At 46.9% G+C, this 20,722-nt stretch overlaps 2 long non-coding RNA genes across 2 annotated transcripts in view; one reads left to right on the top strand and one right to left on the bottom strand.

Annotated features, from left to right (window-relative positions):
• The window catches only part of LOC138772466 (uncharacterized), a 256,638-nt gene that overhangs the window by 61,249 nt on the left and 174,667 nt on the right, over positions 1-20,722 (bottom strand). The gene's annotated exons all lie outside the window — the stretch shown is intronic.
• The window catches only part of LOC138772465 (uncharacterized), an 85,530-nt gene that overhangs the window by 32,656 nt on the left and 32,152 nt on the right, over positions 1-20,722 (top strand). The gene's annotated exons all lie outside the window — the stretch shown is intronic.

Genomic DNA, 20,722 nt, shown 5'->3' with positions numbered 1-20,722 from the left:
GCTGTTTTTTTTTTAGGAGAATTCTGCCATGATTTTCTGAGCGTGTACAACCCCTATTATACAGTGAATTGTTGTATGAAGCCGATTAGATTAATGAGATTTGTAGTAGGAGAAAGCGGAGTCAGGATTCTCTCTTTCAGGACCTACTGTAGTTTTTTTTTTCTTCTTTTTTTGCATTGTATTGTCCCTAATGTGGACTCTGGTTGTATTCTTTACTATTTCACTCTTTTCATCATTCGGCACGTATAACATTTTATTTTATTCTATGGGTCATTACATTTGTGGAAATACCCGAGATTTATGCTGTATTTGTTTTTTATATTTTACAATTTTATGGAGAGAAAAGGAAATTATTAGCATTTTATTTATTTTTTTATTTTTTTAACCCCTTAAGGTCAAAGCCAATTTTCGTTTTGGCGCTTTTGCTTTTTCTGCTTTATGTTTAAAAGCGTAACCGGAAAAAAAAGGAATTTGTTTTAAATTTCAGGAAGTTTCGTGTTTACGCCATTCACCCTATGGTAAAACTGACATATTATCTATGTTCCTCACATCAGTACGATTACCACGATATGTAACTTGTATAACTTATATTATTTGACGGCTTTTAAAAAAATGACACTTTTTAAAAAAACCAAATGTATTTAAAATCGCTCCATTCCCAGGCTTATAGCGCTTTTATTCTTTGGTCTATGGGGCTGTGTGAGGTGTCACTTTTTGCACCATGATGTGTTCTATCAGTGCCTTGATTGCGCATATGCGACTTTTTGATCACTTGTTAATTTTTTTCTGGATTTGATGCGACCAAAATTGCGCAATTTTGACATTTAGAATTTTTTTGCGCTTACGCCGTTTACCGTGAGATATCAGGAATGTGATTAATTAATAGTTCGGGCGATTACGCTCGCGGCGATAGCAAACATGTTTATTTATTTATTTAAAGTGGGAAAAGGGGGGTGATTTGGACTTATATTAGGGGAGGGGATTTTGTATTGATAAAAAAAACATTTTTTACTTTAACTTTTCCTTTAACTAGAAGTCCCCCTGGGGGACTTCTATTTACACAACATTGATCTCTTATAGAGATCAATGCTGTGTATATACACAGCAATGATCAGTGTGATCGGTGATACATTGCTTTGGCCTGCTGCAGGCCAGAGCAATATATTGCCGAGTCGGGATCAGCGTCATTGCAACGCTGAGGCTCGGACCGGGCAGAAGAACGGATTCTCCCCCCCACCCCCCACCCCAGCTGCATTTAGATGCTTAATTAGCTTGTGCAGCAACGGGACCCGCGTTGGCTAATAGAGATGCTCCCCGGCTGCAGATAGCAGCTGGGAGCGGCTCCGTTCAGAGCGGGGTCCCGGCGCAACCCCACTCTGAACTCTCCCAGCATCACCATGACATACCAGATAAGTCATGGGACGCTAAGGGGTTAAAAAATAAAATTACGTCTATTTTTCAGGGACACCACTTTAGGGTTCTCAGTACAGGCGATTTAAAAAAAAAACTTAGTAATTGTAACTTTGTTATCTGCATTCATAAAGACTTTATCCAGGCCCCCCTCCCCCCCCCCCCCTCCTCTCTCTCATTCACTGCTCATTATCAGGAAATTTTGACTCTTTTACATCAGTTGAGCCCTGTGTAACCCAAGGAGAGGGGAGGGGGAAGGAGGGAGATTAGTCTCCAGCAGAGAACAAAGGATTACACAGTGGGAGCTGTGTGAAAGCCGGTATTCAGAGGTCAGAGAGGTCAGTGCTGACTTCGGAGGAGATAGCCCGGTGATGTAGCTGTAAATTAACTCTTTGTTGTCCTGTTTTGGTGCCTCATCTCCCTCAACCCCTCCCCTCTCCATAGAAAACCATGAAAACAGGGGTGAGAGCTTCAAACTACTTTTTCATGATAAAGGTGTGTTCACACGTACAGGATCTGCAGCAGAATTGATGCTGTGTTTAGTTATTTAGATGAAATCTGCTGCGGATCTGCTGCAAATCCGGTAGGTGTGAACGTACCCTAAAAATGCATTTTTCTGCTAATAAACCCAATTACAAAGTTTCTTAAAGTTGCCTGTACTATTGATTTCTGCAAAAAAATTTAAACAGTGACACTTTAAAGGGAAACTCCAGTTGAAAAAGATTTTACCCTGTTCAGTCCCCACCTATAATCCAAGCTTGTGTGTAATAGATTACTATAAATTGGGCCTCACTGCCTGCTCCACTCTGCCTCCACTCCTCTGTCCTCCCCCTCCCTTCTGAGACAGGTCACATGATCTGTCTCTCCCGTCTCTACATATAAGTAGCTGATAATTCTGAGGGTTTGATCGTATACCCCTAGATGAGCATAGTTGGGCTATATACACATGCTGTATACAGTATATAACATACAGTGCCTCTTCTAGTCATGTCTTGCAGGTGTTGGCAGTCCTCGTAGTGAGATGAGGCCTCTCTTTAGGTCACGTTTTTGGGGTTGGCTTTGCTCGCTGAGTGTGATAGATTTCCTCGGCTTCCACTATGGAATTTAATATTTGTATCGATATATTGCTCTCTGACACGGCGATGAATGCCGGCTCTATTAAACTTTCAGCGCCCGCCCTCTCTGGAGCTTTCCCTTGTTGTTCCACTGTTCCCATCAATTTTCGGGGCTGCCATTGCTCTGCATGGAAGAGGGGGGCTGGCAGGACAGGTTCGGGAGGGGCGGGGGCCGGTCTCTACAGCTATACAGTAATAGGATCAATGTATATGGAGATGTATGTGGTGGGTTTATAAATTTAGGTCATATTAGAGGGGGCTTCTATAAATTATAGGAAGAAAAGTGCTCCAGCTTTCTTAGGTTGGGTTCACACTACGCTTTTCATCCGCTTTTACAAAAAAATGGATGGAAAACAAATGCATTTTTGTGCATCAGTTTTGATCCGTTTTCCCTCTGACTTCATCATTAAAAAAAAGCGATCAAAAGGCAACCTTATTTGTGGTCGACCACGTTTTTATGTACGTTAATAAAAAAAACAGATGCGTTTTGATCCTTTTTTGTAAAAACGGATGAAAAATAACTGATGACTAAAAACGCAGCGTGAACCCAACTTTATACTTTAAGGCCATGTTCACACAACATACTTTTTTTGAACAGAATGGCCATTGTTTTTATTAAAAACAGCGCCCCCCCCCAATCCTGTGGTCTCTATAGCAGAGTATATAACATGGTACAGTATATACAGCCCCCCCCCCATCCTGTGGTCTCTATAGTGGAGTATATAACATGGTACAGTATATACAGCCCCCCCCCATCCTGTGGTCTCTATAGCAGAGTATATAACATAGTACAGTATATACAGCCCCCCCCCCCCAATCCTGTGGTCTCTATAGCAGAGTATATAACATAGTACAGTATATACAGCCCCCCCCCATCCTGTGGTCTCTATAGCGGAGTATATAAAATAGTACAGCATATACAGCCCCCCCCCCCCATCCTGTGGTCTCTATAGCAGAGTATATAACATAGTACAGTATATACAGCCCCCCCCATCCTGTGGTCTTTATAGCAGAGTATATAACATAGTAAAGTAGATACAGCCCCTCCCCACGTGGTCTCTATAGCGGAGAATATAACATAGTACAGTATATACAGCCCGCAGCAAGTAAGAGCAGTATACAGGTCTATGTAGGCTATAGGTGACAGAGCTGGGAGCAGGATGTATAAGAGGAGGGATGGCTGCCACATACTGACAGGTCAGAGGACTGGGTTATACTGCAGATCATCATCGGGATTTATTATGGTGGCAGAAAGCAGCTACGGGGGCAACACAAAGAGATCATATAAGACTCCATGTTACTGTACAGGGAGAACAGATGAGGGTCCCAGCTATATACCAGGATAGATCGCTGTCCCAGCTGTATACCAGGATAGATCGCTGTCCCAGCTGTATACCAGGATAGATCGCTGTCCCAGCTGTATACCAGGATAGATCCCTGTCCCAGCTGTATACCAGGATAGATCAGTGGCCGCTGTCTCCTCTGGAGGAGCAGATAATTCTGTAGCCTGGAGGTGATGTTAAGCTTTCCCTTACCCAGGGGGCAAAGATCCAAAACCCTCTACCACCCTAGACACACAATAACTACCCTGTTTCCCCGAAAATAAGACCTAGTGGAGGTTTTGCTGAATTGCTAAATATAAGGCCTCTCCCAAAAGTAAGACCAAGCAAACCTTTTGTTTGGAAGCATGCCGCTGAAGACAACACCAGGGCATGCAGCAGGGATTCTTTTTAGCCCACCGCCGCTGTCCCTTACTTTCACTGTCCATTGCAGAGCAGCTGCATGCAGGACATGAAGACCGTCACCTGCCACCAACTCCGACGTTCCCTTTCATGGCCGTCACATGTACAGTAAATGTGCAGGCAAGGCATCATAAGGCCCGTCGACTGTCGCCATCCCCATTCTCCCCTACCGCCAGATGTAGAGCTGCACACAGTCTGCCGTTATCCCGTCACCTGCCATCATACCCTACTCTGTTTCTGCTGTGCTCTACGCGTGTGCTATGGTGAGCTCCCCTGGTGGCCGGGAGCCGCCTTACCGTACACTGTCCCTGCTGTGCTGTACAAGTGTGCAATGGTGAGCTCTCCCTGGTGGCCAGAAGCCGCCATATCTTACGCTGTCCCTGCTGTGCTGTACAAGTGTGCTATGGTGAGCTCTCTCTGGTGGCCGGAAGCTGCCATACCGTACGCTCTGTCCCTGCATGTGACATGTTAATTCTTCTTCAAGGAAAAATAAAACATCCCCTGAAAAATGTATCACCTAGATTTGCCTTTACCTTTCAGATACTGGAACATGGTCTCTTTTTCTTATCTGTTTCTATTTCCTCATGGTAATTTTTTAATTTCACTTGTAGGACATAATAATGGGGTAGCCCCCATCTTACTTTACAGTGTGCTCCATGGACATAGACACAATGAACATCTCTAGATCCTATTCTTTGTGTGAGAGACATTTTTGAGCATGCTGGGCTGAGGGCTGAGTTGTGAGCAGCAGCTATTGTGTGTATCTGTTATCTATGTACTTCTGTCTGTGCCATCTATATACTGGTGTCACTGTACTTCTGTTTGTGCCATCTATATACTGGTGTCACTGTACTTCTGTCTGTGCTAATTTATATATATATATATATATATATATATATATATATATATATATATATACACACATGCATGCATACATAGATATAATATAAATACATACAGTGGGGAAAATAAGTATTTGATACACGGCTGATTTTGCAAGTTTTCCCACCTACAAACAATGGAGAGAAGTAAGGACTATGCTCACCTTATTGAAGAAATAGTATACAATTGCATTCTACTGACCATGAGTGACGGCCGTTTCAGGCACAAGATGCTTCTTCCAGCTCAGATCACATGACACGTCACCCTATATAGCACATAGGTCACGTAATTTTTATCGCTCAGGCCCAATAGGCCCATTGCTTTGGTTTGGATCATCCACAAGGCCTCTCTGCAGAAGCCTCTTGTGTTTATCAATTCCTCCATCTCTGTCCAGACTACTTTGAGACTTAGGGCCCTATTACATGGAACGATAATCAGCCCTATCTGGCCGATTATTGTTCTGTGTAATGAACACAACGATCAGCCAATGACAACTATCATCGGCTGATTGTTGATATAGGTTTGGAAATATAATTGTCAAGCACCGACCGCACATCGCTACGTGTAATAGCGGTGCGCAGCCGGCGGCTGACTATTTGCAAACTGTATACATTACCTATCCATGCTGCAGGGCTCCTCCTGCGCTCTGCTTCTCCCCAGGTCCCGTGCTCTGCAGCTCCAGAGCGGCCTGTCCAGCCAATTACTGTCCGGGACCGCCGCGGCCAGTGATTGGCTGAGCAGCCTGTCAGCTGAGACAGGCCGCACTGGAGCTGCAGCGCGCAGGACCTGTTGAGAAGCAGAGCGCAGGAGGAGCCCTGCAGCATGGATAGGTAATGTATACAGTTTAAGCAAGGGCTGCAAGGACATCAGTAACGATGTCCATGCAGCCCTTGTTAAACAATTATCGTGCCGTGTAATAGGCCCAGTAAAGAGCGCCAATCTAGCAGATCGGCGCTTGTTTACAGTTATTATCGGGCCTTCATTGGCTCAGGTAATAGGACCCTTAAGAATAAGTGCCGAGGTATGACCAACCTGTTATAGAAGGGATAGCTTGGGAAATAAGACATTTTCATCACCTGTAAAATGTTGTTTGTCTTTTACGCCATAGTGTGTGATAGTGGAGCCTTCTACATTGATAAAATGCGTTGTATGTACTGGAGATTTAGAGAAAATCTTAGTGTCCATGTTGTTTGGGAAAACTTTTGACATGTCATAGAGAGATCATAGAGACGTGTCAAAATGACCAACTAGAAATAGTTTGTGGTTAATAGTTTATTGTAATTCCACATCATTCCTTCTTTTACTGGGATCAAATGCAGGAAACTATTGTAGTAACTTAACGACTATCGCTCTGTGTAATGGGGAACGATTTCAGGTAACCAAAAAATGATGATTGATGACTATCGTTTGAGATCATTTATCGTTAAAAATGGCTTAGTCTAATAGGACCCTACGCCCCAACAGAGTGCTGTGAATTGGCATGTTGCAATGTGGAGCTGTGCCAGCTGTAAATCTTTACTGTTACTGGTCCAGAATATCACACTGGAGAATTTATGAATAATAATTCATGTTGGTTTGTTTTTTTTACATGAAATAAGAATTTGATACAATAGAAAAACAGAACTCAATGCAGTTAAGAGGTCAGACGTTTCCTGGAGGTCTCGACCAGGTTTGCAGACACTGCAGCAGGGATTGTGTCCCTCTCCCCCATACACATCTTCTCCAGATCTTACAGCTTCCGGGGCTGTCACTGGGGGCAACATTGAGTCTCAGCTCCATCCAAAGATTTCCTATTGGGTTCAGGTGTAGAGACTGGCGGCCACTCCAGGACCTTGGAACGCTTCTTAGGGTGCCTTTACACAGAGAGATTTATCTGACAGATTTTGGAAGCCAAAACCAGGAACAGACTTTAAACAGGGAACAGGTCATAAAGGAAAGACTGAGATTTCTCCTCTTTTCAAATCCATTCCTGGCTTTGGCTTCAAAAATCTGTCAGATAAATCTGTGTGTGTAAAAGCACCCTTACCGAGCTGCTCCGTGATTGGCCCTGGCTGTGTGTTCTAGGTTGTTATCATGCTGTTATACTAAGCCACTATACTATACTAAGCCATGTTGTTATGTTATCATACCCAGCCACTACAGGATTATAGTACAGAACTGTTACTAACAGTAATCTATGAGACTGTGGTCCCAGTAACCAGGTCCTCCCGTATAACTCTGTGATGATTCCTCCCCTCCGGCTTTCTGTTCTACACTAGTACCTATGTGGAAGATTTGTGTTCTTTGCCTAGAGCACCTTCTCGCAGCCCGGATCCATTAGTGGAGTGACCAACTGATCCAGTGGTGGAGGCGAGTTGTAGCGTGGTGCGGGGGCAATCTCTGTTGTTGCTTTTTCAGAATAATCCTTACCCCACGGGGCAAGATCTTGCATGGAGTCCCGAACCAAGAAAGATTGACAATCATCTTGTGTTTCTTCCATTCTGTAATAATTGCCCCAACAGTTGTTGCCTTCTCACCAAGCTGCTTGCCCATTGTCCTGTAGCCCATTCCAGCCTTGTGCAGGTTTACATTTTTGTCCCATCTCCTAAGACAGCTCTGTAGTCTTGGACATGGTGGAGAGGTTGGAGTGTGATGAGTGTGTGGACAGGTGTTTATTATTCAGGAAATGAGATCAAACAGGTGCAGGTCATCGCCCTGGCAATAAACAGGGTGGTGGGGTTGGCCTGCTACTGATGGACAACTGCTCCTTTACCCCAACCCCTCCCGTCCCTGCCCTCACCTCCTTTGAAGTACACTCTATCTGTATCTATTCCCCCTCTAACCTCCAAGTGGCAGTCATCTACCGACCACCAGGCTCCGCAACCACCTTCCTTGACTAATTCAACACTTGGCTACTACATTTCCTCTCAACAGACATTCCCACTATCATCATGGGCGACTTCAATATCCCCATCGACGCATCCAAATCAGCCGCCTCCTATCCCTAGCCTCCTCATTCGGCCTCACACAGTGGTCCTCTATGGCCACTCACAAAAAGGGTCACACACTGGACCTCATCTTTTCCCACCTCTGCCCTATATCTGACCTCACCAGCACATCCCTCCACATCTCTGACCACAACCTCCTAACATTCTCTTCTCTCTTCTCCTCATCTGCCCCCCAAGTCCAGAACCTTGCCCACCCTTGCAGGAACCTTGGGCCTCTTCTCTTCTCCATCTATACTTCTGGCCTGGGACATATCAGAGTCCCACGGTTTCAGCTACCACCTCTACGCCGATGACACCCAGATCTACCTCTCTGGTCCGGATGTCACCTCTTTGCTATCTAGGATTCCAGAGCAGGGGCGGACTGGGCCACCGGGGGACCGGGGAAACCCCCGGTGGGCCCCAAGCAGGAGTAGGCCCCGCCCCCCAGTCAGGGAGCACGGTCCCCCCGCATCGGGGGCCCCCGTGCTCCTGGGGGGCCCACTCAGCCGGCGATAGCTGGCCGGCACCTTCCCTTCCTTGTGATCGCAAGCATCTGCTTGCGATCACAAGGGTGCTGCCGCCGCCGCCCCAACAGATGAGCAGCTGCTGGTCCCGGCAGCGTCATCACCACTGAGCTCTGTGCGGCTGCTAGGACTTCCGGTTCACGTAGCGCATACCGGAAGTCCCAGCCGCTGCGGCGCGCACGGAGCTCAGTGTTGATGGCGCTGTCCAGGACCAGGAGCTGCTCGTCTGTCGGGGAACAGAGGAGAAGAGACCAACGACGGGGGAGCGTGTTGACAGGTGAGTTGAGTTTCGGTTTTGTTTTTTTTATCATAGGGGAGAGATGGACAACATGAGGGGGGTGGGGGAGAGATGGACAACATGAGGGGGGTGGGGGAGAGATGGACAACATGAGGGGGGTGGGGGAGAGATGGACAACATGAGGGGGGGGGAGAGATGGACAACATGAGGGGGGTGGGGGAGAGATGGACAACATGAGGGGGGGTGGGGGAGAGATGGACAACATGAGGGGGGAGAGATGGACAACATGAGGGGGGGGAGAGATGGACAACATGAGGGGGGGGAGATGGACAACGTGGGGGGAGATGGACAACATGAGGGGGGGGAGATGGACAACATGAGGGGGGGGAAGATGGACAACATGAGGGGGGGGAAGATGGACAACATGAGGGGGGGGGAGATGGACAACATGAGGGGGGGGGAGATGGACAACATGGGGGGGGGGGAGATGGACAACATGAGGGGGGGGGAGATGGACAACATGAGGGGGGGGGAGATGGACAACATGAGGGGGGGGGAGATGGACAACATGAGGGGGGGGGAGATGGACAACATGAGGGGGGGGGAGATGGACAACATGAGGGGGGGGGAGATGGACAACATGGGGGGGAGAGATGGACAACATGGGGGGGGGGGGGAGAGATGGACAACATGAGGGGGGGGATGGACAACATGAGGGGGTTATAGGGGGGGATGGACAACATGAGGGGCTATAGGGGGGGGGATGGACAACATGAGGGGCTATAAGGGGGAGATGGACAACATGAGGGGCTATAGGGGGGAGATGGACAACATGAGGGGGCTATAGGGGGGAGATGGACAACATGAGGGGGCTATAGGGGGGAGATGGACAACATGAGGGGGCTATAGGGGGGAGATGGACAACATGAGGGGGCTATAGGGGGGATGGACAACATGAGGGGGCTATAGGGGGGGTGGACAACATGAGGGGGCTATAGGGGGGGTGGACAACATGAGGGGGCTATAGGGGGGAGATGGACAACATGAGGGGGCTATAGGGGGGAGATGGACAACATGAGGGGGCTATAGGGGGGAGATGGACAACATGAGGGGGCTATAGGGGGGAGATGGACAACATGAGGGGGCTATAGGGGGGATGGACAACATGAGGGGGCTATAGGGGGAAAATGGACAACATGAGGGGGGTATAGGGGGGAGATGGACAACATGAGGGGGCTATGGGGGGGATGGACAACATGAGGGGGCTATGGGGGGAGATGGAAACCATGAGGGGGCTAAAGGGGGGAAATGGACAACATGAGGGGGGTATAGGGGGGAGATGGACAACATGAGGGGGCTATGGGGGGGATGGACAACATGAGGGGGCTATGGGGGGAGATGGAAACCATGAGGGGGCTATAGGGGGGGTGGACAACATGAGGGGGCTATAGGGGGGGATGGACAACATGAGGGGGCTATAGGGGGGATGGACAACATGAGGGGGCTATAGGGGGGATGGACAACATGAGGGGGCTATGGGGGGGATGGACAACATGAGGGGGCTATGGGGCGGATAGAAAACATGAGGGGGCTATGGGGGGGATGGACAACATGAGGGGGCTATGGGGAGATGGAAAACAAGGGGGCTATGGGGGGGTGGACATGAGGGGGCTGTAGGGGGCAATGGACAACATGAGGGGGCTATTACTGAGGAATTGACAACATGAGGGGGCCATATGGGGTGAATGGACATGAGGATATCTATATTGAAGAAGGACAACTTGAGGGCGCTATTTATATGGGGATGGACAGCATAAGGGGGGTACCTATATGGGGGATGGACAATATGGGGTGCCATTTATAAGGGGGACAACAGAGGGGGGACCATATACTGTAAGGAATATATATATATATATATATATAGAGTGAGGGCGTCAGGGGCCAATACAGATGTGCAGTTTGTAGAGAGATGAGGATGGTGACATAGTGAGGAGCCTAATATGTCTGTCTGGCAGATTCTGTGGATTCGTGGCTCATAGAAGTTCTCATTATGGCCCAGGACGGATGGAGAAGATGAAAAGGGAAGAACTCCGATCAGAAAAGACGTCCCCTGTGAGTCCCCTGATATATTTGCACTGTAATGTATATGGTGTATAGAACCTGTGTAGAGCTGTGTCTACCTCTATATGACTGGATGAGGTGATGGTGATCTGTGTACAGTGAATCTTATTCAGTAGCAGTGGTGGTGTTAGTCAGTATGTGGTGGTATTAGTCAGTATGTGGTGGTATTAGTCAGTATGTGGTGGTATTAGTCAGTATGTGGTGGTATTAGTCAATATGTGGTGGTATTAGTCAATATGTGGTGGTATTTGTCAGTATGTGGTGGTATTTGTTGCTTGTAATCCGGTACTGTTTTTTATTGTTCTTAGTATACTAGATTTGGCCAGTAACAATATAGTGATGGTATTGGTTGTGGTGTGGCGGTAATATTTTCCCCTTGTATACTGGTATTATTGGTATACAGGATTTGTTCAGTAACAGTATGGCGGTAATATGTATGGTGATAATATTTCCCTCTGATATACTGGTATTATTAGTAATATCACTCTCAATATACAGGATCTGGTCAGTAACAGTATGGCGGTAATTGTGGCGGTAATATGTATGGTGATAATATTTCCCGCCTATATAATGGTATTATTGTTAAAATCAGTCTCAGTATACAGGATCTGGTCAGTAATAGTATGGCGGTAATATGTGTGGGGATATTTGCTCTTTATATACTGGTGTTATTGGTAGCTGTATGACTTTTGTATCTTAGTATACAGCGTTATCATACAAAGGAAATTGTCTTATAGCCCAATTACACCGGCCAATTATCGGTAACAAGCGCTCCTAGGAAGCCCCATGTAAAAGTGTCAGAGATCAGCTGACAAGCAAATGCCCCATAGTCGGCTGATTTGATCTTTTGTGCGGCTGTAAAAATCATTGCTGTCGGCTGCACGTCTCTGTGTATTTTCCTGCCCTGCTGATTAGCAATCGTTTGCAGCCCCATACTGCCCCAAATCACGCCGTGTAACTGGACCCTTATTAATGTTACCATAGATAAGTATGGTGGCTGAAGGGTGGGCCCTAAGAATGATTTCCCCTGGTGGGCCCAAGGCACTCCAGTCCGACACTGTTCCAGAGTGTCTGTCGGCCATATCCTCCTTCTCCTCCCGTTTTCTAAAACGGAACTTATCATTTTTCCCCCATCCCGCTCTACCCTGCCGTCTAATCTGTCAATCTCTATAAATGGCTGCACTCTATCCCCTGTCCCCCAAGTCCACTGCCTTGGGGTCACCTTTGACTCTGCCCTGTCTTTTAAACCGCATATTCAGGCCCTGACCACCTCCTGCCGCTTTCACCTCAAAAACATTTCCAGAATCCGATCTTTTCTCACCCCTGACTCTACCAAACTGCTGGTACATGCTCTCATTATTTCCTGCTTGGACTACTGTAACATCCTCCTCTCTGGCCTTCCTTCTAACTCCCTTGGTCCCCTCCAGTCTATCCTTAACTCTGCCGCCCAACGAATCCACTTTTGCTCTCGCTTTGCCTCTGCCTCTCCCCTTTGCCAATCCCTCCACTGGCTCCCCATTGCCCACTCTGCATCACACTTGAATGGCTGCACTTTACCTCCTGTTTCTCTCCCAGTACCTTATAGATTGTAAGCCCTCGCGGGCAGGGTCCTCTTCCCCATGTATCAGTCTGCCATCTGCCTTCATATAATGTGTTTTGATCTTGTAATGTTCTTGTTTGTTACCCTTGTCGCCTGTATAGCGCTCTGGAATTAAGTGCGCTTTATAAATTAATAATAATAATAATAATAATAATGAGTACAGAGTGGGAGAAGCTTCTTATAGAGAAACTAACAGGTTTGTGAGAGCCAGATTTCTTGCTGGTTGGTCGTTGATCAAATCCTTATTTTATGTAATAAAATACTAATTATTTACAAATCATACATGGATTTTTTTTTATATAGATTTGGTCTCTCACAGGTGAATTGTACCTATGATAAATTTTACACACCCTTCTATTCCTTTGTAGGTGGGAAAATCTGCAAAATCTACAGTCTATCAAATACTTATTTTCATAGATAGATATGTATTTTTATACAAACACCTGGATCACTAGTCTGTGACCTGTGGCAAAACTAAATCTCCCAGCTTGCCCTGGTGTCACCCAGCAAGGAGTAATAGTTTCCCCATAACTGGAGAGCCTGGGGACACTATATTGGACCCCTTCATAGAAGTGTGTTACTAACCTTAGGAGCTTAGATAGAATATATGAAGCAGCGTTCACAATATATGTGTAATTCTCAGTCTGTATCTTGTCATTTGTGCGGTGGCTGATAACAGAGAACACTAAGCGGCACCCAGCAGGTTAGCTGGTTGTCTGGGCTCAGGAGCTGACACTCTTGGGATATCTGGGGACACGCTTCTGGTGGAGGGTGCAGCCCGCGGTGTGGTAGGAGCTGGCAGTGCTAGGTGCGGCTGCTCTGTTAATCCTTTGCGTGTTTATCGGTCCTGGGGTCCTTGTGGCCATTCACATGTCAAATATTTCAGCAGATCAGGGCTGCAGCTTGAGCAGTCTGCTAATTTTGTGGCGCACTGTACACAAGACTCAATGGCCCCCAGTAATCCGGGCTTAGCTGGGAGCTGACCCCCTACAGAACGGAGTCACAAATTAAAGAGGCAGGCCGCTTTCTCAGCGCAGGAGACGGTGACCTCTCGCTTTGTGTTTTTCCAGCCCATTATGCTGAAGGATCCTGCATTTGCATTACACCTTGAGAGAACAGCTGACGGATATGAAATGTGACAGAGGACAGAGACCGCTTAGCCCACCCGTACCGCCGCCCCACCCCATAGGTGGCTATACATCTATAGAATTATGTACATTCTGTGCGGATCTCGTCTGCTGCCTTTCTTCGTCTCTCATCATGAAGGTCTAGAGCAGGGATGGGGAACCTTCGGCCCTCCAGCTGTTGCACAACTACAATTCCCATCATGCCAGGACAGTCAAAGCTTTGGCTGTCAAGGCATGATGGGAATTGTAGTTATGCAACAGCTGGAGGGCCCAAGGTTCCCCATCCCTGGTTTCGATTTTCGATATAGCTTGAAGTTCCTGAGCCCAATGCAAAATCTATGCCAGGTCCTGCTACCACCCCTGTGCCATATACAAAATCAGGACCTTTGGTGCACTTGGGCCCTTATGCCTCATCGGTCCCAGACCTCGGCCTTGTATGCCTGACTGGTAGCTTAGTTACTATAGAGAGATAGTGTCAGACTGGGGTATCTGGGGCCCACAAAAAATGAACCAATGAGAGATGACATGTCAGTCAGTGTTAGTGCAGGCTCCAAAGCTGGATGCCCACAGGAGGGTTCTCTGACCCTCTGGTGGGCCAGTCCGACACTGCAGGGAGATCCTCCTGTGTGCCTTCCCCTGCAAGAATAAGGGGCTCCTTCCTGGCCAATAATAATAATAATCTGATCAGTGGGGATTCGGCAGATGAGCCCCCACCTATCCCGAGAACAGAAACAAAATTGTCTCTAGAATGTGGTCCATTAAATCTTTATGGGATCCAGGGCTGAAAAAGGTTTGGTGACGCCATAGCCAATGAGTGCTGCGTGTGCTTTCATTATTCCAAAAAACAGCGCCACGCCTGTCCTTAGGTTGCGTGTGGTATTACAACTTGGCTCCATTTGCTTCTATGATGCTTAGCCGCAGTCGCAACCGCACTCAAACTGAGGGTGGCTCTGTTTACTAATCCTGGAAAACCGCTTAAAGGGAAAACCTCTCTTTCAAACCAGCTGGTTTCAATAATTTATATTGATTTGTAATTTACTATTTACAAATCACCAGTCCTTATCAGCTGCTGTATGTCCTGCAGGAAGTGGTGTATTCTCTCCTGTATGACACAGTGCTCTCTGCTGCCACCTCTGTCCATGTCAGGAACTGCCCAGAGCAGGAGAGGTTTTCTATGGGGATTTGCTGCCGCTCTGGACAGTTCCTGACATGGACAGAGGTGGCAGCAGAGAGCAGTGTGTCAGACTGGAGAGAATACACCACTTCCTGCAGGGCATACAGCAGCTGATAAGCTGATTTTGTTATTTTTAAATTACAAATCTATATAACTTTCTGGCACCTGTTGATTTGAAAGAAAAAGATTCTTGCTGGAGTACCCCTTTAACTATCTTCAGTCATGTTTTTTTCACAAGCATTTATTCAATGTTTGTGAGATGTTAGGAGTCCAGTGTGTACCGCAGATCCTACCCAAAATACAACTGCAAGAGGAAGCGGCGTCCTGCAAGCGGAGCAGGTGGATCAGGGGTGGACGCCGGTGGGTCTCCAGTTGCTGCTGTTACCTGGTAGTTGCCATGGCTATAATCCTCTCTGAAACAAGATGATGGAAGAACCGGTTGGGCAGAGAGTGGTGCGAGACGGGATGGGCAAGGACGAGGAGGGGAGAGAAGAGGAGCAGGAGGGAGGACGCAGCGTAAGGGGAAAAAACAGTGCTGAGGGTTCAAGAATATGAACTGCTAAAAAGACACCGAAGGAAGAGAGGGGATAGATGGAGATCACAGCTTCTTATAAGGATGCCTTTACTTGTATGTTCTAGAGGGGTCTAGTCCATGTAGATACCATGTCAGGGGGAGGTGTAGGGACAACACGGTATAAGCGGTGTAACGTATACTGTACTGGTGTAAGGAAAGCCAGCTGTAAATTAAAGGGCAACTCCAGCAACAAAACATCTTTTAAATCAACTGGTCCCGGCAATTGCCAGAGATTTGTGATTTACTTCTATTTAAAAATCTAATTATCAGCTTCTGTCCTGCAGGAAGTGATGTATTCTCTCCAGTGTGACACAGTGCTCTCTGCTGCCACCTCTGTCCATGTCAGGAACTGTCCAGAGCAGGAGAGGTTTTCTATGGGGATTTGCTCCTGACATGGACAGAGGTGGCAGCAGAGAGCACTGTGTCAGACAGAGGAATACACAACTTCCTTCAGCTGATAAATAGAATTAAATTACAAATCTCTGGCACTTTCTGACACCAGTTGATTTGAATTTTTTTGCTGTAGTACCCCTTTAACTAAAGGGAAGGAGGTTCCCTCATCTCTGATGACAAGCAACTACCTAACATACTATTGCAAAACTACAACACCCAGCATGCCCTGACAGTGCTAATGTAATGTAGTCATTGGTAAGGAGGCAATATGTAGCAGATGTCAGAAGGCCTGCTGCCCCTCCGTGAGGCAGATGATTGGCAGGAGTCGGACCCCCGCTGATATATGCTGATTGTCTGTCAATCAGTTTTAAAAGCCCAATTACCTTTTTAGGTAACAAACAATGGTGGTACTGGGTGGAAAAAATGCCAAACTTTTTGAAAAACATGAAAAAAAATTTTTAAAAAAACCAAACACACACAAAACCAGAAGGCATTGTACTGTAGGTGTAATGTTTTATCATTTCCCATTGGCTCTACCGCTGCAACAGTTAGAAAGCTGCAGGTTGCATGGTGAGAGTTATAGTTGGGGAGCTGCAGGTTGCATGGTGAGAGTTATAGTTGGGGAGCTGCAGGTTGCATGGTGAGAGTTATAGTTGGGGAGCTGCAGGTTGCATGGTGAGAGTTATAGTTGGGGAGCTGCAGGTTGCATGGTGAGAGTTATAGTTGGGGAGCTGCAGGTTGCATGGTGAGAGTTATAGTTGGGGAGCTGCAGGTTGCATGGTGAGAGTTATAGTTGGGGAGCTGCAGGTTGCATGGTGAGAGTTATAGTTGGGGAGCTGCAGGTTGCATGGTGAGAGTTATAGTTGGGAAGCTGCAGGTGGCATGGTGAGAGTTATAGTTGGGAAGCTGCAGGTGGCATGCTGGGAGTTATAGTTGGGGAGCTGCAGGTGGCATGCTGGGAGTTATAGTTGGGGAGCTGCAGGTGCGTGCTAGGAGTTCTAGTTGCGGAGCTGCAGGTTGCATGCTGGAAGTTCTAGTTGCGGAGCTGCAGGTTGCGTGCTAGGAGTTATAGTTGGGGAGCTGTATGTTGCATGCTGGGAGTTCTAGTAGGAGAGCTGCAGGTTGCATGCTGGGAGTTATAGCTGGAGAGCCACAGGTTGCAAACTACGGCTATAGGGGTTTGAAGGTAAGAGTTGTACCTGGGCCCAAATGCCCCTGCAGCACATATTGCACCAGTATTGGCAGCAGGTTACAGGTTTTGCATTGGGGCCCCAAAGCTTCAGGCCTAGTATCAGTTTACCTATATAAAGGAGATTACAATATAAGCTCTTCTGGGCCCGGAGGTTATGAGCGATGAGACTAGTACATGTCTTGCATTCTGCCGCTCTGTAGTTTCATCCCTAAAATATTTTCTCACCTGAATCTAGACACGCCGGGGTGTTATTGTTGCTATGAAGACGGAGGTAACAAACAGAGCGGGAATGCAGAGCTTGTGTGCTCTGTGCTACTGTCTAACAAAATCCCTTTGGCAAATAGTGAGACCCGGACAAGCGTTATATAACCAGATGATGTCAGACTGAAGACCTGTCCATGGGGTGAAGCATTGTGGGAGCTGTAGTCAGTTACCAGGGCAGACTTCTGCTAGGCGTACAGTAAATGGATGTAATGCAGCGCTGACCCCCATCCTATATATCATAGTGCCTGACCACATATGCAGCATGTGCTGGGCTATCATCTCTTCTCGGCATACCCGATACCCCCTCTAAGGGATGTTACATGGGGATGATTTCTGGGATCCCACAGATCAGTGATCGCTTGTTCATTGGCTGACCACTGGATCTTTTACACAAGAAAATAATTGCCCCATGTAAAAGGCCATTTACATATCCCATGGATTTTATTAGAACCACCCGAACGATTAAAGGGGTATTCTGGCAGGATTCTTTTCTTCTTTCAGATCAATGGGTGTCAGAAAGTTATATAGATTTGTAATTTACTTCTATTTAAAAATGTCCAGTCTTCCAGTACTTATCAGCTGTTGTATGTCCTGCAGGAAGTGGTGTATTCTCTCCAGTCTGACACAGTGCTCTCTGCTGCCACCTCTGTCCATGTCAGGAACTGCCCAGAGCAGGAGAGGTTTTCTATGGGGATTTGCTGCTGCTCTGGGCAGTTCCTGACATGGACAGAGGTGGCAGCAGAGAGCCCTGTGTCAGACTGGAGAGAAAATACACCACTTCCCACAGGACATACAGCAGCTGATAAATACTGTAATAATGGAGATTTTTAAATAGAAGTAATTTACAAATATGTATACCAGTTGATTAAAAAAAAAAAAAAAATCACCGGAGTACCCCTTTAAGAAATTAAGTAACTTGAAATGCATCAGTTATTAGCAGTACATAAGTGTTTTATTCCCCAGCTGTCCCAACATGATATGCATCAGATATGGAATCTGCACCAAATAATCCCAAATAAAGTACACGGCAGGGCATGCGGATAGGTGGGATGGTGGTCTCATAGGATCGGACTCTCCCATTTCTCTGACAGGTGTCTGTGGCTGATGACAGGCGGGCGGTGGGTTTGCTAAGACTCTGTTATCCCTTTACTCCTATCTTATAGCAGGAACACCCTCCCCAGCCCCTCAAAATCCGTATTTCAGAAAGTTGAAAAGAATTGCGGATTACGTGGGGCTGAAATCCGACTTAAAAATTTGCAGATTTCCTATTTGGTGTTGTTGTCCCTCCTCACCCTCTTCTGTAATTCCTATTCTCTTACATGGCGTTTAGATCTCCTGTAAGCCTGGCTGTTAGGTTCACCTGCCTGACGTGTCTGACAGTCAGATGTCAGGGCTTGTGTGGGAGATTGTGACTGGGAGCCATGAGTAAGGGCCCTATTCCACCGAACGATTATCGTTCAGATTATCGTTAAATCGTTCGAATCTAAACGATAATCGTTCGGTTGAAATGCAGTTAACGATTAACCACCGAACGAGAAATAGTTGATCGCTTTATTAAACCTGGACCTATTTTTATTGTTGCTTGTTCGCAAATCGTTCGCATTGAATAAGACATCGTTCGGTTGTTCGCAATAGATACGAACGCAATAGCGAAGAAATAGCGAAGAAAAACGATCGCAATTACGACCATAAGTAACGATTATCGTTCCATGTAAATAAATGAACGTTTTCAGGTCTTTCGCAATAGCGGTCGTTTGAGATCGTTAATTGTTAACGATTATGTAAACGATAATCGTTCGGTGGAATAGGGCCCTAAGGGGAAGTGGATCTCTTCAGTACAGGTCGGAAAGTGAGATTCCTGCTTTGCAACAGCTGGACTGAAGAGCTACCATGATTCCCCAAAATTAAGACATTAATTAATTTTTGCTCCCATAGATGCACTAGTTCTTATTTTTAGGGGATGTCTTATTTTTCCATTAAGAATTCACATGTTACATGCACAGCAGGGACAGCGTACGGTATGGCGGCTTCTTGCTACTGGGGGAGCTCACCACAGCCCACTCATACAGCATAGCAGGGACAGTGTATGGTATGGTAGCTTCCGGCCACCAGGGGGAGCTCACCATAGCACAGCAGGGACAGGGTATGGTATGGTGGTTTCTGCCCACCAGGGGCAGTTCGCCACAGCACATTAGTACAGCACAGCAGGGACAGAGCATACGGTATGGTGGCTTCCGGCCACCAGGGGGAGCTCACCACAGCATACTTGTACAGCACAGCAGGGACAGAGCATACGGTATGGCGGTTCCGGCCACCAGAGGGAGCTCACCACAGCACACTCGTACAGCACATCAGGGACAGAGCATACAGTATGGTGGCTTCCGGCCACCAGGGGGAGCTCACCACAGCATACTCGTACAGCACAGCAGGGACAGAGCATACAGTATGGTGGCTTCCGGCCACCCTTCTCCCTCTAGATTGGCCCTCCTGCTGTTGCAAAACTGCTCCCATCGTGCCTGGACAGCCATGATGTTCCAAGCATGATAGAAACTGTAGTTTTGCAACAGCTGGAGGGCTGTAAGTTCCCTATCCCGGCTCTAAAGCTTGCATCACTCATTTAACACTTGATCATTCTCTAGGTTTACTGATCTGCCATTGTCTGGCCTTGTTACTTGGATATTTTCTGTGGTTTCAATACCAGGCTCTGCATTAGGTATCATGGAAGCGACCTTTATCCCCTCCCAGCCATAGCACCTCATATCTCAGTCCTCGGTCAGTTTTGCCCCGGCATGTACAGGGTTATGGCAGCAGAAATAGTATATTCTGTCACTAGTTGGAACATACCTGGGAGCATGTCAGCTGTGACCGGGAGTTTACACAGCTCTAGAAAGGAAACACATGATTGTATTTCTTTCAAGCTTCCCCTCCGCTAGTTCCACCACTGGGATATCGGTGCCAGCCCATAGCAAAGACCTCGCTGAAATATTTACATAGGTGACGGCCTTGCTCCCTTTCATACCCCCATGGTATTACAGCTAGACTCCATTCACTTTAATGGAACTGATATGCAATACTACCCTCAAACCAGGACAAGAAAGGCCCTGTTTCTGGAAGAAGACCCTTTAAATTTGTGGGTATAGATTACCTGCTGTTCCCGGCTTCTTTAAAGGGGTAGTTCACAAAAAAAAAAATCTTTCAAATCAACTGGTGTCAGAAAGTGCCAGAGATTGGTAATTTTCTTATATAAAAAAACTCCAGTATTCCAGTACTTATCAGCTTCTGCATGTTCTGCAGGAACTGGTGTGTTCTTTCCAGTCTGGAGGACAGGAGAGTTTGTCTATGGGAATTTGCTACTGCTCTGGACAGTTCCTGACATGGACAGAGGTGGCAGCAGAGAGCA

Source organism: Dendropsophus ebraccatus, chromosome 14 (assembly GCF_027789765.1).
Source record: "Dendropsophus ebraccatus isolate aDenEbr1 chromosome 14, aDenEbr1.pat, whole genome shotgun sequence".
Lineage (NCBI taxonomy): Eukaryota > Metazoa > Chordata > Amphibia > Anura > Hylidae > Dendropsophus > Dendropsophus ebraccatus.
The sequence above is the reverse complement of the archived record's forward strand: the minus strand, read 5'-3'. Positions and strand labels throughout refer to the sequence as shown.